We start from the raw sequence: 14712 nt of genomic DNA, 5'->3' as shown, positions 1-14712 counted from the left end.
GAATATACCCTCAAGTATCTACTACATATGATATGGTTATGAACTTTTGTAAATTAGAGATTTTTAGTTGAGGTATATAATTAGCCCAATATTCATTTAATATCAACTGTGTTGGGCTAATTAAGATGCGTTCTGAATACGACATGTGTGTTTATCAAGCTTCCCGCATGCTAAACAATTAGTGATATGACGTTTGTGATTCTCAGCACAACTCTTACAAACGAAAACCGGAGAAAAATCTTATACTTCTCTTTTGTGAATCCCTAATTCAATCAATGGCGGATTTAACGTATTCCGGTCCGGTCCAAGCAGACGCAGAAGTCGTCTGGAACGTGATTCTCTTCAATCATCTCTGATGAAGCTCGTGTCAAGTACAATGATCTTTGCATGAGAGGATTTCTAGCTCAAGGTATCATGTCAACAGCTGAGGTTAATCTTCAGGAAGTTCGCGAAATCATAGTTAGTGTAGGTTTGATGAACACACTGACGAATCTTAGAGCATTCTCTCTTAGAATTGTTAGAGAATATCTTACAATTTTTTTTTTGGATCTGGTAACGGAGTCATGATTAGAGGAGACACATTTGAGCTTTCTTCCATTTTAATCAATAGTGTGTTTTGAATTCCGAATGTTGATCATGTGTGGGAATTAAATAATTTGGATAAGGTTGTTGCGTATTTGACTGTAGGTCATAGGAACAGATGGTAAAGTTTTCGGCTTGATGATCTTAGTCCAGTATATCATGTTTTGTACAATGTATGCATGACAAATTGGATTCCAGGTAAAAATGTTGTGTACCTTGTGAAAAAGCGTATGCGGTTTTATATGCTCTTGTTCAGAAGAAGCCAATAGATTTTGGTCGTTTAGTATACGATCAGATATTGGATACAACAAGGCAATCAAATGGACGACAACCAATTGGATTTCCTAATCTGATTCATGAGGTCCTTGTTCATCAGTGTGTGATAAGACCACTTGTAGGAGATGAGGAGTTAATTGGTAGACCAATGTATTTGTGGAGAATGCGGGAAGCTTCTGTTCCACTTGATGTTTCACTTCAATAGGGGATGTATCACAACATTGATCAAGCTATCATATAGAGATAAGGACTAGAGTTAGTGATAACGATATACTTTGATGTTGTAGTTATCCATATCTACTTATACCTAGTAGTATTAGGAGATGATACCGTGTATATATACGTAGTCATGAACATCAATACAAACAACACTTTCATATTATTTTATGGTATCAGAGCAGAAACGATCCTTGACCTAAAATTCTCAAGTTTCTTTTTCGCTTCCGCATTAAGATTCTTCCTACAACGTGATTGATAAAATAACAGTCATGGCTACTACTCCTTCTACTTCATCTCCTACGTCTACTTCTACGTCTTCAACAATTACTCCATCTACTACCTCTACTCCTACTACTGAAAGTAGTTCTGTAAACCCTTATTTTCTACACCCCTCTGACAATCCAGGCGCGTTAATCACGCCAGTAATACTTAAAGGCGACAACTATTCAGAATGGGCAACAGAGTTCTGGAATTCTCTCCAGGCTAAACAGAAGATTGGCTTCCTCGATGGTACTACACCTAAACCCTCGACGAACCCTGATCTAGCTCGATGGACGTCGGCCAACTCGATGATTGTTGGATGGATACGCACGTCGATTGATCCTCTTGTGCGATCTACTGTTGGTCATATTCCTGATGCTTTTCAGTTATGGGAATCACTAAAACGAAGGTTCTCGGTGAAGAACAGTGTGCGTAAGCACCTACTTGAGGACGAGATCTCCAACTGCAAACAGAATGGTGAAACTGTCCTCAATTACTTTGGTCGCCTATCTAAATTATGGGAAGAACTACAGAACTTCAAATCCTCATACGTTTGTACTTGTGATGCGTCATCTCATATTGAGAAGGAACGTGAATATGCTAAAGTCCACAAGTTTCTTTTTGGGCTTGATGATTCACGATATAGTGCTATTCGATCTCAAATCATTGACGAAGAACCACTACCTGATCTTAACCTAGCCTACTCTCGAGTAATCCGAGCTGAGCAACACATCCTTACCATGCGAACCACTGAACAAAAACAAGATGTACTCGGTTTTGCTGTCACGTCTGAAACTCCTACTACAGCGGGCGTTGCAACAAACCGCAGTCGCGATCCTAACCGCTTCTGTACTCACTACAATCGCAAAGGTCACAAAGCTTCAGAATGCTTTCTCTTACATGGTTATCTCGACTGGTTCAATGATCAACAAAGGAACAATCAATCGTCTGGACAGTCTCAAAGAGGTCGCGGTGGACGAGGAAACAGTTCACGAGGTTGTGGTCGCGTTAATGCCTCTCGTTCTGCACCGTCTACTTCTTCGGGAAACTCCATTGCCTCTGCGGACCAGATTACCGCACTGATCAATCTGCTACAGAACCAGCAGTCTCAACTGTCTACTGATCGTATGTCCGGTAAACCTTCTTTGACTGACGTTATAATTGACACAGGGGCATCCCATCATATGACTGGAGACATATCACTACTTCATAACGTTCGAGACATTGCCTCATCGTCTGTTACCTTCCCAGACGGTCGCACTTCTCGCGCAACACAATCGGGAACTCTGTTTCTCAATTCATCATGTTCTTTACTAGATGTCTTATACGTTCCTGATTTTAACTGCACGCTTATATCAGTTTCTAAACTTCTGAAGCAGACTGGATGTATTGCGATATTCACTGATACTTTGTGTGTTTTACAGGACCGTTTTACGAGGACCCTGATTGGAGCCGGTGAAGAGAGAGAGGGTGTGTATTATTTCACGGGTGTAACGGTTGCACAGTCTAATAGAGCTGGAAAGGAAAAGATTTCTTCTTCTTCAGAACTTTGGCACCGACGACTAGGACATCCGGCTCACAGTGTTTTATCTTCTTTACCAGTTCTAGATAATGTTGCTTTGGATTTTGGTCACACCAAGTCGTGTGATGTGTGTTTTCTTTCTAAACAAACACGTGAAGCTTTTCACGAGAGTTTTAATAATGCTATTGAACCTTTTGCACTAGTACATTGTGATGTTTGGGGTCCCTATCGTACTCCATCCTCTTGTGGTGCAGTATACTTTCTCACTATTGTTGACGATTATTCTAGAGCAGTGTGGATTCACCTTATGCTCGAAAAATCAGAGGTTCCTATCCTATTACAAAACTTCTGCGCCATGGCAATTCGTCAGTTCGGTCACTCAGTCAAAACGTTCCGGACAGACAACGGTACAGAGTTTTCAAAACTCAAACCTTTCTTACGCCAAGAAGGTATCTTACATCAAACTTCTTCGGTTGACACACCACAACTGAATGCACGAGTTGAACGTAAGCATCGTCATATCCTTAACGTCGCGCGTGCATGCTTATTTCAAGCTAATCTTCCTGTCATGTTCTGGGGACAGAGTATCCTCACTGCAGCTCACCTGATAAACCGCACACCATCACGGCTCTTAGGTGGAAAATCCCCATATGAGTTGTTGTATGGGTCGTCTCCTAACTACTCTTCTCTTCGGGTGTTTGGCTGCCTCTGCTTCGCACAGAAACGACCAAAAGACACAGACAAGTTCGCTGCTCGAAGTCGACGTTGTTTATTTGTTGGTTACCCCCACGGCAAGAAAGCTTGGAATGTCTATGATATCGACAGCAATGAGTTCTTCACCAGCCGCGACGTGGTCTTCTTTGAGGATCAGTTCCCTGGATACAAAACTCATCAGCAAACTACTCCTTTACCAGTCTCAGTTGATGTCATTACTGATGACTTTCCCACAATTACTACAGTTCCTCAAATGGTAACAACTCCGGTGGTAACTCCCACTGCGACAAATACACCAGATGTCACTGTCACAACTCCTTGCCCAGAACCAGTAACATCTGAAACCCCCTACAACTCCTATTACTGACACTATGTCTTCTCCTACATCAGACCAACATGCGAGTAATACTGAACCTCCATCACCTGGTCTTCCTGAGCTTCTAGGACGCGGTCATCGCCATCGACAACCGTCTGTTCTTCTCAAGAATTATGTAACCAATGCTGCTCATAAAAATATACACACTCCTCTCGCTCTACCCGACTCTTCTCTTGGTTCTTCTACTACGGTCTCAGGTAACAACACTTTGTATCCCATCTCGAGTTATATAACTGATGACATATACCCAAAGACCTATGCACAAGCTGTACAAGATGAAATTTGGCGCGACTCTATGGTCACAGAGCATACAGCTCATATTGAAAATGGGACGTGGGATGTAACTACACTTCCTCCAGGAAAGAAGCTGATCGGTAGTACATGGCTTTACAAAACAAAATACCTCTCCAATGGACAAATCCTCTGTCGCAAATCCAGACTTGTGGCACAAGGAAACCGTCAGAGAGAGGGCCTCGACTATACAGACACATTCGCTCCAGTCGCCAAACCATCTACCATCCGTATACTACTTGAAATAGCTGCAGCAAAACAATGGGAAGTCCATCAAATGGATGTCTCGAATGCCTTTCTTCATGGAGAGTTGAAAGAAGAGGTCTACATGAAACTTCCCCAAGGATTTCAAGGTCCTGATCTGACTAAAGTGGCTCGTCTACGAAAGTCAATCTATGGTCTCAAACAGTCTCCTCGTTGCTGGTTTTCTAAACTCAGTGATGCACTAATCAAATACGACTTCATCCAGAGTAAGCCAGACTACTCACACTTCTCCTACATCCGTGGCAAAATCAATCTCCACATCCTCATTTACGTTGACGACTTCATCATAGCCAGCAATGACTTATCTACACTTCAGAAATTTAAGAACTACCTTTGCAAGTGCTTCAAGATGAAAGATCTAGGCAAACTGAAGTACTTCCTTGGTATTGAAGTTGCTCGCAACAATGATGGTATCTTTATCTCTCAGCGTAAGTATGCCCTAGACATCATTGCAGAATCAGGTCTCCTGGGATGCAAGCCATCAGCAGTACCTATTGAACTCAACCACAAGCTCGCTTTGTCTAAAAGCCAACCACTCACTGACCCTGCTCCTTATAGACGGCTTGTAGGACGACTAATCTACCTAACTTTTACTCGTCAAGAACTCTGCTACGCAGTTCACATCCTGTCCCAGTTCATGAAAACACCTCGCAAAGATCATTGGGATGCAGCTCAACGAGTTATACGATATCTCAAGGGATCTCCATCTCAAGGTGTGCTCCTACGATCAAACTCCTCGCTTAAAGTGACTGCATTCTGTGATGCTGACTGGAGTGCATGCCCGCTGACTCGTCGCTCCTTAAGCTTCTACATTGTCCTTCTCGGTTCTTCACCGGTGTCGTGGAAAACTAAGAAACAAAACACGGTGTCTGCCTCCTCTGCAGAGTCAGAATACCGTGCGATGGCCTACACGTTACGAGAGCTGAAATGGGTGAAGAGGATTCTAACGTCCTTTGGCGTGCAACACAAGGAATCGATGAAGCTATTTTGTGACAGTCAATCGGCCATATACATTGCTAAGAATCCTGTCTTTCACGAACGTACGAAACACATAGAAAATGATTGTCATCAGGTTCGAGATGCTGTTCAAGACAAACTCATAACAATGGAGCATATCTCAACGAAGGAACAACCTGCTGACCTACTCACTAAGTCACTGCCTTCCACTACATTTACGTATCTTTTGTCCAAGTTGGGGATTCAAGAAGTTTCATCGCCCACTTGAGGGGGGTATAGAGATAAGGACTAGAGTTAGTGATAACGATATACTTTGATGTTGTAGTTATCCATATCTACTTATACCTAGTAGTATTAGGAGATGATACCGTGTATATATACGTAGTCATGAACATCAATACAAACAACACTTTCATATTATTTTATATCAGGATGTTGCGACTTCTATAGAGTCATGTTCCAGAGGGAGAAGTAGTGGATGGCGAAGATGATGATGATGGTGATTAAGATGTTCAAGATTTGCAAGACTAAATTATAGACATCTATTTTTAGCGGGTAATATTTCTTTTTGTCTGGTTTGGTGCATCTTTTTGACAATTAATTAGTGGCTTAAATGCCAAATCTTCCACTTGGATAGTTGCTCTAGTCTAAGCTTTATATATTGTTTATTTTTAAACAATATGCTATGTCCTTCTTGATGATACTTCTACAAAACTTATTCATCGAGTTTTGTCCTGGATTAATGTCTGGTAATTAAAAAAAAATAAGTCATTTATAAAGAGATTATAAGAACCTCTAAAAATGTTGAGCATAAATGATATAAGTTGGGAAGCACTAATATAAATGTTTTTGCTTGCCAACTTTATTTTCACTATAGACGATTTTAAACTAAAGTAATTTTTTTTTTTTTGGCAACAAACTAAAGTAATTCAATACGTACATTTTTGAGTTAATATATGGGAAAAGCTTTTAATGACGTGATATTAACTCATAAAATTAATATTTTATTCTTATGCCAACTTTCCAAAAATTGGATGAAACAATGATAAATAAATATTATGAAAAACAAATAAAAAGAGTACATATAGCGAAACTTAAATTAAAAAAAAAAAACACATAGATTGTTCACTACGCCTCTGAAACCATTTTCTTTTGCCTTTCTCTGACCTGTCAAACACAAAACATGTTAACATATATTGCCAAAATAATTATAAATAAATTGAATATATTTACGAACATTTTTTTGAACGTTGTAACTGCTTCAATTAATGGATTGGAAATTATCTCAGAGCATCCTTGAATGTTGGTAATCTCTCTATATCCCCCTATATATTTTATACAAATATGGACCATTGTATCATACTGTCAATATAAAATATAGTGGAATAAACATATGATCTGTTAAATTCTAACCGTCTAGAACGTCAATTTTCCAGAATCGTAGCACGCAACCAGAATGTATCAACATGTCCTGCCATTTTCCCATATGCAACACAAGTGACTCGTTCGAGGCTAAAGGTAGGATTGAACAAACACACAATTATATAGGAATAATATAATTTTATAAGCATAATTATTAAAATAAAAAACATTGATAATATAAATGTACACTTACTTGTTATCAGTTAAGGCTAAGGATATCATACTGATAGGGTTGAGAAATTCACTTCCAACGTTTTGGTTAAAGCCCAACTCCAAATTTCCAACTGATATTAGAGCCCCTAATATGTCTAATATAAAGTTTAAGAAACGTTAGTATACATTTTTATTCAATTGTAATATAATAAAATTACCTAAACATACGATAAGGATAGAGTTATAACCAAATGAAAATTTTGGGATGAATTAATCCCATTGTATTTTACGATGAGAATTTTCCGGATGTCTCTTCTTGAAATATGAATTTAACGCGAGTAGTCTTTGAAAAACAAATATGATACTTATGACGAGTTACCCTGGTAATTCCCATAGAAGGGGCTACTTTAAAATTAGATAGTCTAATCTAGCAATGCTTATTAGTATATAATAGAATTTAAGCATTAAAGAGTTCTTAAGGGTTGCTTGAATCATCTGCCCCTATAAGAACAAATCGTATGGTTAGCAAAATATTATAATATACAATATAAATTTACTGAGTATTGTATGTATTATAACCAATACTCATATTTGCATCCATCAGTATCATATGACAATTGTAACCGAACATTCCATTCCTCACGGTCCATTTTTGAACTACTTGGACTCGTAAAGAAACATTCAAAGATCGAGTGTCCAACCTATCGAAAGATATAATAGCTTCCATGATAACTATGTGATCAATGAATGAAATAGCAACCTTATATACTGGAAAAACTACGGCAAATGGAAAATGAAAACTAAACAATGCAAATAATAACTTAACAACTCGATTGAAATATTTGATTATTAATATTATACTAAATTTAGGAAATCGTAATAATTATAAATATACAGATAAATAGATTTAGTATGAAATATATAATTTTATCCGAGAATATCCGTATTGAGATTCTAGTTCTTCATCCTGTCGAATTTATTGTCTCTTAAATTCATATATTTTCAAAAAAATATCATAAAAACGTGTTTACAAAGTAGCATAACAGAGTTTCCTTATTTCTGGTCGAGATTTTTCCATTCTGGTTGAGTTTCCTTTTTTGTCGACCATGCTTTCAGAGCCGTGCTTACCCCTTGTTGAAAAAGGCAATGGCCTTAGGCCCTATAATTTTTAGTTAATATTTAGGGCCCCATTTTGTATATAAATGCATTAGTTAGTGTTATATATGTTTACATACATACTGCACAAAAAAAGGTTGATTGTATATATCTTTTTTTTTCTAGAATTTAGTTTGGATTCTCTTTTTAGATTTCAATTATAAACATAGTCACTATATCTACTATTTTAGTTTTATGTGAACAGACCAAAATCTTAAATGAAAATATCATTTGAGAAAAAAACTGCCTCAAATGTTGTCAAAAGAAAAAAATTGCCTTAGGCCCCTGAAAACGTTCTCACGACACTGCATGCTTTCAATTTCTTTTAAAAACTTGCTTGCAGTCAACTTTTTCCTTTTATTCCTTTTCACTTTCTGAAATTTATAAACCCGAAAACTCAAAAAAAAAGTAATTCGTATTTGCCTCTTTCCAATTTTTTTTAAAAAAAGAGGAAACCTCATATTTCCATTTTATCTTTGTTTTTCTATTTTCGTTCTTCTCTTATTTACTTGTTAAGAACTAAAGTCCATATTCTCTTGTACCATGGGAGAAGCAACCAAACAAGCTACCATGATGCAGATTCTTAATGCTTTGAGAGAAGACATGAGGTTCATGCGCCAAGACCTTGGAGATAGACTGACTAGGGTTGAGCAGAGGCCTCCCTTGCAAGCTGACCGGAATATCGATAGGATTCTAAATCCCAACCAACACAATCCCCCTCCAACTGGTCAAAACAACAGGAGAGATGGTGTGCGCATCAACGACAACCCAGAGACTAGTACCAGGAACCAGCAGACTCATGAAGATACGGGTCAGCAGTATGCTCCCTATCAAAACCAGAGAGAAAGGCTGCAACCAGATGACTATGGTGAAGAAGGAGATGAGGACTACTTACCCCCACCTAGAGCTCCACGCCGGCAAAACCGTAACCAAGGGTTTGAGGAAGAGGACTTCTTGCCCCTACATAGAGCTCCACGCCAGCAAAACCATAATCAAGGGCAGGAACATATCAAGATGACTGCTCCAGGCTTTGCTGGAAAGGTTGATCCATAAGCTTACCTTGATTGGGAAAAGAGGATGGGTCACATCTTTGCTTATTACAACCACCCTGGTCCCAAACGAATTGCCTTGGCAGTTGATCAGCTCACTGACAATGCCCTTTCCTTGTGGGATAGACTGTGTTCCAACAGAAGAAGAAGTAACCTGAGGCAATTAGGCTCCTGGTTAGACATGAATGACGCAATGAGACAGACGTTTGTGCCACAACATTTTCACAGACACTTGCATAGGAAGTTCAGATCACTTGAGCAAGGAAGCAAGTCAGTGGAAGAGTACTATGAAGAGTTTGAGAAACTAAGAAACCGTCTGGACCTTAATGAGGATGAAGAGACTACTATGGATCAGTTCATAGATGGTTACAAGACAGAATAAGCTGTAAGGTTGAGAGACAAGTTTATACCGACCTCAAAGACCTATTTCACTTAGCTGTGCAAGCTGCGCAACGCATCAAGAAGAAGGGCACCCAAAGCAAGTCTCAATCTACTTGGAGCTCAAACAACAGCAACTACAATAAGCCAGTAGATAAAGGAAAGGTTATTGAAGGAGACACTCGGCCTAAACCCCACTACACTGAACCCAATAAGGATACCAGAACCAAGCCAGCCAGAACTACTAATCCTCAACAAGCCAGAGACATCACATGCTTCAAGTGTAGAGGTCGGGGAAATATGGAAAGAAAATGCCCAAACCAGAGGGTTAGGATGCTCACTGATGATGGCGGTTATGAGTCCCATGATGAAGAAGCACCTGAGGTTCAAGAGGAGTATGGAGAGATTTAATATTCAGATGTGTGAGAAAACTTGATGATCATGCGCGTGCTTAGTGTCGTGGTGCAGCCAGCTGAGACCATCCAAAGAGAAAACATATTCTACAGCCGTTGCACCATAAAAGGCAAGGTATGTAATCTTATCATAGATGGAGGGTCTTGCACTAATGCTGCTAGTGCTTACATGGTTAGAAAATACTAAGCATCCTCATCCATATAGATTAAGATGGCTAGATGATAAGGTTGAGCTTAAAATTAAAGAACAAGTAACCATTCCATTTAGCATTGGTAAGTATCAGGATGAAGTAGTTTGTGATGTAGTACCTATGCAAGCTGGACATGTATTGTTAGGAAGACCATGGCAATGGGACAGAGAAACCAAACATGATGGTCGATCTAATATGTACACATTCATGCATGATAAGCGTACGATAAGCTTAGCACCTCTCACACCAGCACAATTTCATGAAATACATTTGCAAATGGTTAAGGAGAAAGAGAGATCTATTAAGTCTTACTGTCTTATCCGGCCTAGCTATGTAAGAAAGGCTGTTGCTACCAAACACACAGTGCTACTAATGATCTTTAAGGAGCTTTTGAGTGCAGGTTCTGATGAGTTCCTTAGCTTTTGGCCTCTTCTGGGTTTACTCTATAAGCTTGTCTGTTTGTCAAAGCAGCTCATGGTATGAAATCTATCTGATGTTCTATAACTCGGAGTGGTGATAAAATATGTGGGATCTCTTCTGGAAACACATCTTTGAACCTGTCAAGGAGCTTAGTAATCTTTGGGTGAAGTGTAAACCTCAAGAAGTGCACATTGTGCACTGATAAACTTGCTTTTCTAGGTTTTGTTGTGAGTTCACAGGGATGACAGGTTAATTAGGAAAAGGTGAAAGCAATTCAGGACTGACAAGAACAAACAAACATCAGTCAAATCAGAAGTTTCCATGGGTTAGCCAGCTTCTACAGGCGTTTTGTCAAAGACTTCAGTAGCATAGCTGCAACTCTTACTGCTGTGGTGAAGAAGAGTTTTGGGTTTACTTGGGGAAAGGTTCAGCAGGAGGATTTTCAGGCCTTGAAGAACCGTTTAACTCATGCCCTATTACTGGTTTTACCCGACTTCAACAAGACCTTTGGAGTAGAGTGTGATGCATCAGGGATTGGGATTGGAGCTGTGTTGATTCAAGAAGGAAAACCCGTGGCTTACTTCAGTGAGAATCTTGGTGGAGCAACTCTTAACTACCCCACCTATGATAAAGAGCTGTATGCCTTGGTGAAGGCTCTAGAAACATGGCAACACTACTTGTTGTCTAAGGAGTTTGTGGTGCACACTGATCATGAAACTCTCAAGCATCTAAGAAACCAAACCAATCTCAAGAGGAGACATGCCCGCTGGATGAATTTTATAGAGACCTTTCCCTATATCATCAAGTGCAAGTAGGGCAAGGAGAACATTGTAGCAGATGCACTCTCAAGAAGGCATGCCCTGATTGCAACAATGGAGGCAAAGGTGATGGGGTTTGAATTCATCAAAGATCTGTATGGAGGAGATCCAGATCTTGCTGATATCTACTCATCAAGCTGTACAAGAGGACCACAAAGAAAGTTCTACTTACATGAGGAGTTTCTATTCAAAGGCAGGAGACTGTGTATTCCTCAGTGTTCATTTAGAGACTTAATCACCAAAGAAGCTCATGGAGAAGGGCTTATGGGACACTTTGAAGTAGATAAGACCCTGGCTGTAGTTAGGAGAACTTTTATTGGCCGCATCTCAAGAAGGCAATAGAGTCTTATTGTGCAAGATGTGTAACTTGAAAGAAAGCCAAGTCTAGAGTGCAACCTCATGGTCTTTACATGCCAATGCTGATTCCTACAGCTCCTTGGATGGACATCTCCATGGATTTTTTTATTAGGCTTTCCAAAGATTCAACACAAGGATTCATCTTTATTGTGGTTGACAGGTTCTCCAAGATGGCACACTTCATACCTTGTTCCAAGGTGAATGACGCGTCCAAGACAACTGAGCTGATCTTTAAAGAGATTGTGTGCTTACATGGAGTACCAAGGACCATTGTATCCGACCGAGGCAGCAAATTAATTAGCCAAGAACACTATCAAAGAAGATGGGTATAAAGTTTTTATTCACCACTACTTCTCATCCCCATACAGATGGCCAGATTGAAGTTGTCAATAGGACACTCACTACGCTGCTTAGGTCCACTATTGGGAAGAATATGAAGAACTGGGTGGACTGGATTCTCTTCATAGAGTTTGCATACAACCGGACTCAGCACTCAGCTACTAAGATGTCACCATTTGAAGCTGCTTATGGTTTCAATCCGACCACTCCTTTGGATCATAAACCCTTACCTCCAGTAGAAATCGTCACTCAGCACTAAGCTACTAAGATGTCACCATTTGAAGCTGCTTATGGTTTCAATCCGACCACTCCTTTGGATCTTAAACCCTTACCTCCAGTAGAAATCGTCAGTTTAACTTGTGAAGCTAAGGCTGCTTATGTCAAGGAGCTCCATTAGAAGGTTAAAAAGAACTTGGAGAGGAGGACTCAGCAGTATACTAAACATGCCAACAAGGGCCACAAGGAAGTTATATTTGAGCCGGGAGAGGGGGTTTAGTTACACAAAATATAGTTAAAATATACTCAAAACTCCAAAAATACTTAAATAATTATTAATTCTCTATCCAAATATTTAAACCAAACCAATTTAAATGTTAAGTTAGGTACTCTGACACATGCTATTCAAATTTATATATAATATTTTCTATTGTTTATATTTTTTAAAAAAATTAAAGCATATAATAAATTTTAAATTTTTAAAAATAATTTAAATTGGTTATCTAAATCCGAACCAAATCCTAAAAGATCTGAAACCGAACAGGAAATCCCTCCCATACAGACTCGAAAACGAACCCGAACGCCCACCCCTAATCACTATTATATATCCTATATGTGTGTCATCATAAGTTACAATAATATGTGTTATCATATTATTAATTATATTTTATACGTACCATAAAATAAGTAATCTTATAATTAATAATATTTTATACGTACAATTATATAAATAATCACATATATCTATCTTATATTTTAATGTGAAATATAAAAACCATAATTTAAGTTGGTGTTTGAAATTGGGCTTTGTATTGTATTTTTCTTATATATATTGATAATAATTTTATAATGGTTATTGGAAAATATGTTAGTAAAAATCAATTTTTGAATATATGTATTTTTTTGGATGAATTTTTTATATAAATTAATTTTAAATTATTAATGTGAATATGTGTATCAAGTGACATAAGTCCATTACTTTTTAATATAGTGTAATGGACTTTCAATTTTTTTTAATAGCATAATCCCATTATTTTTTTCCTAATTTACTGTTATCCATGTTTCCAAACAACATTATATTTATTTTTTACTACTATCCATGTTTTCAAACAAAAGCTTAGGAGGTGTTATTGGTTTATATATTTTGATTGATTTAAAAATTCAAGTAGTATTTATAAATCCAAGTAAAATATGCTGATTTTAAATTATTTCGGATTAGTATATACAAATCCATAGGTTTTCCCTCGGATTTGAGTCTTTGTATTTTAACAAAAAAATCCAAACAAATCATTTCAAATCCATTATAAAATCAAATTTATTAGTAAATCCGTACGATTGAATAACACTTAATTTGATATAGAATTTATGAATCATTAAAACAATAAAACATGATTTAATACAAATTTGAAAATTATAGAACCAATAACACTAGATTTAGTTTGGATTTTCAAATCCATTAAAATACAACAACCAATAACCCATACTAAAGTACTTCTACTTTAATAAGGTAGATATTGTTTTCATAATTTACTAGTATCCATGTTTCCAAACATCATTATATTTATTTTTTACTATTATCCATGTTTCCAAAGAAAAACTTAAAATACTTCTACTTTAATAAGTAAGACTAGATTTTGATCCGCTCACCCGCGCGGATGTATTTAAAAAAAATATGATGCTATTTGTTTTGATGTCACTATTTAGGATTGAGCAAAAAACTCGAATTCGTAGATCCAAACCGATTCCAATCCGAATAAATAGTACCAAATCCGAACCAAAATTGATTAAATATCCAAATTATTCAAAATTTTGGTATTTGAAGAACTGAAACCTAATATGATCTGAATCGAAGTATTTTGGGTATCCAAAATAGATTTATATACTTATATATATTAATTATTTTTAGATTTAATATATAAAAACATCCAGAATATATATATATATGATACTTTAAGTTCGTTTAAATATTTGAAAATATGTACAAATAATCAAACGTAAATATAGTTAAAATATACTCAAAACTCTAAAAATACTTAAATAATTATTAATTCTCTATCCAAATATTTAAACCAAACCAAATTTAAATGTTAAGCTAGGTACACTGACATATGTTATTCAAATTTATATGTAATATTTTTGTAATATTTATATTGTTTATAGATTTTTTAAAAATTAAAGCATATAATAAATTTTAATTTTTTTAAAATAATTTAAATTGGTTATCCAAATCCGAACTAAATCCTCAAAGATTTGAAACCGAACACGAAATCCCAAACAGACCCGAAAATGAACCCGAACGCCCACCCCTAATCACTATTATATATCTTATATGTGTGTCA

The 14712-nt window shown here is 37.2% G+C and overlaps 1 long non-coding RNA gene across 1 annotated transcript; it reads left to right on the top strand.

Moving 5' to 3' along the window:
- Positions 1 to 692: 692 nt before the first annotated feature.
- Positions 693 to 12817, top strand: LOC103853491. Its single transcript, XR_004455577.1, has 2 exons — positions 693 to 780; positions 5894 to 12817. It is a non-coding gene; the product is annotated as an uncharacterized LOC103853491 (long non-coding RNA).
- Positions 12818 to 14712: the final 1895 nt, after the last annotated feature.

This window comes from Brassica rapa, chromosome A02, assembly GCF_000309985.2.
Source record: "Brassica rapa cultivar Chiifu-401-42 chromosome A02, CAAS_Brap_v3.01, whole genome shotgun sequence".
NCBI lineage: Eukaryota > Viridiplantae > Streptophyta > Magnoliopsida > Brassicales > Brassicaceae > Brassica > Brassica rapa.
The sequence above is the reverse complement of the archived record's forward strand: the minus strand, read 5'-3'. Positions and strand labels throughout refer to the sequence as shown.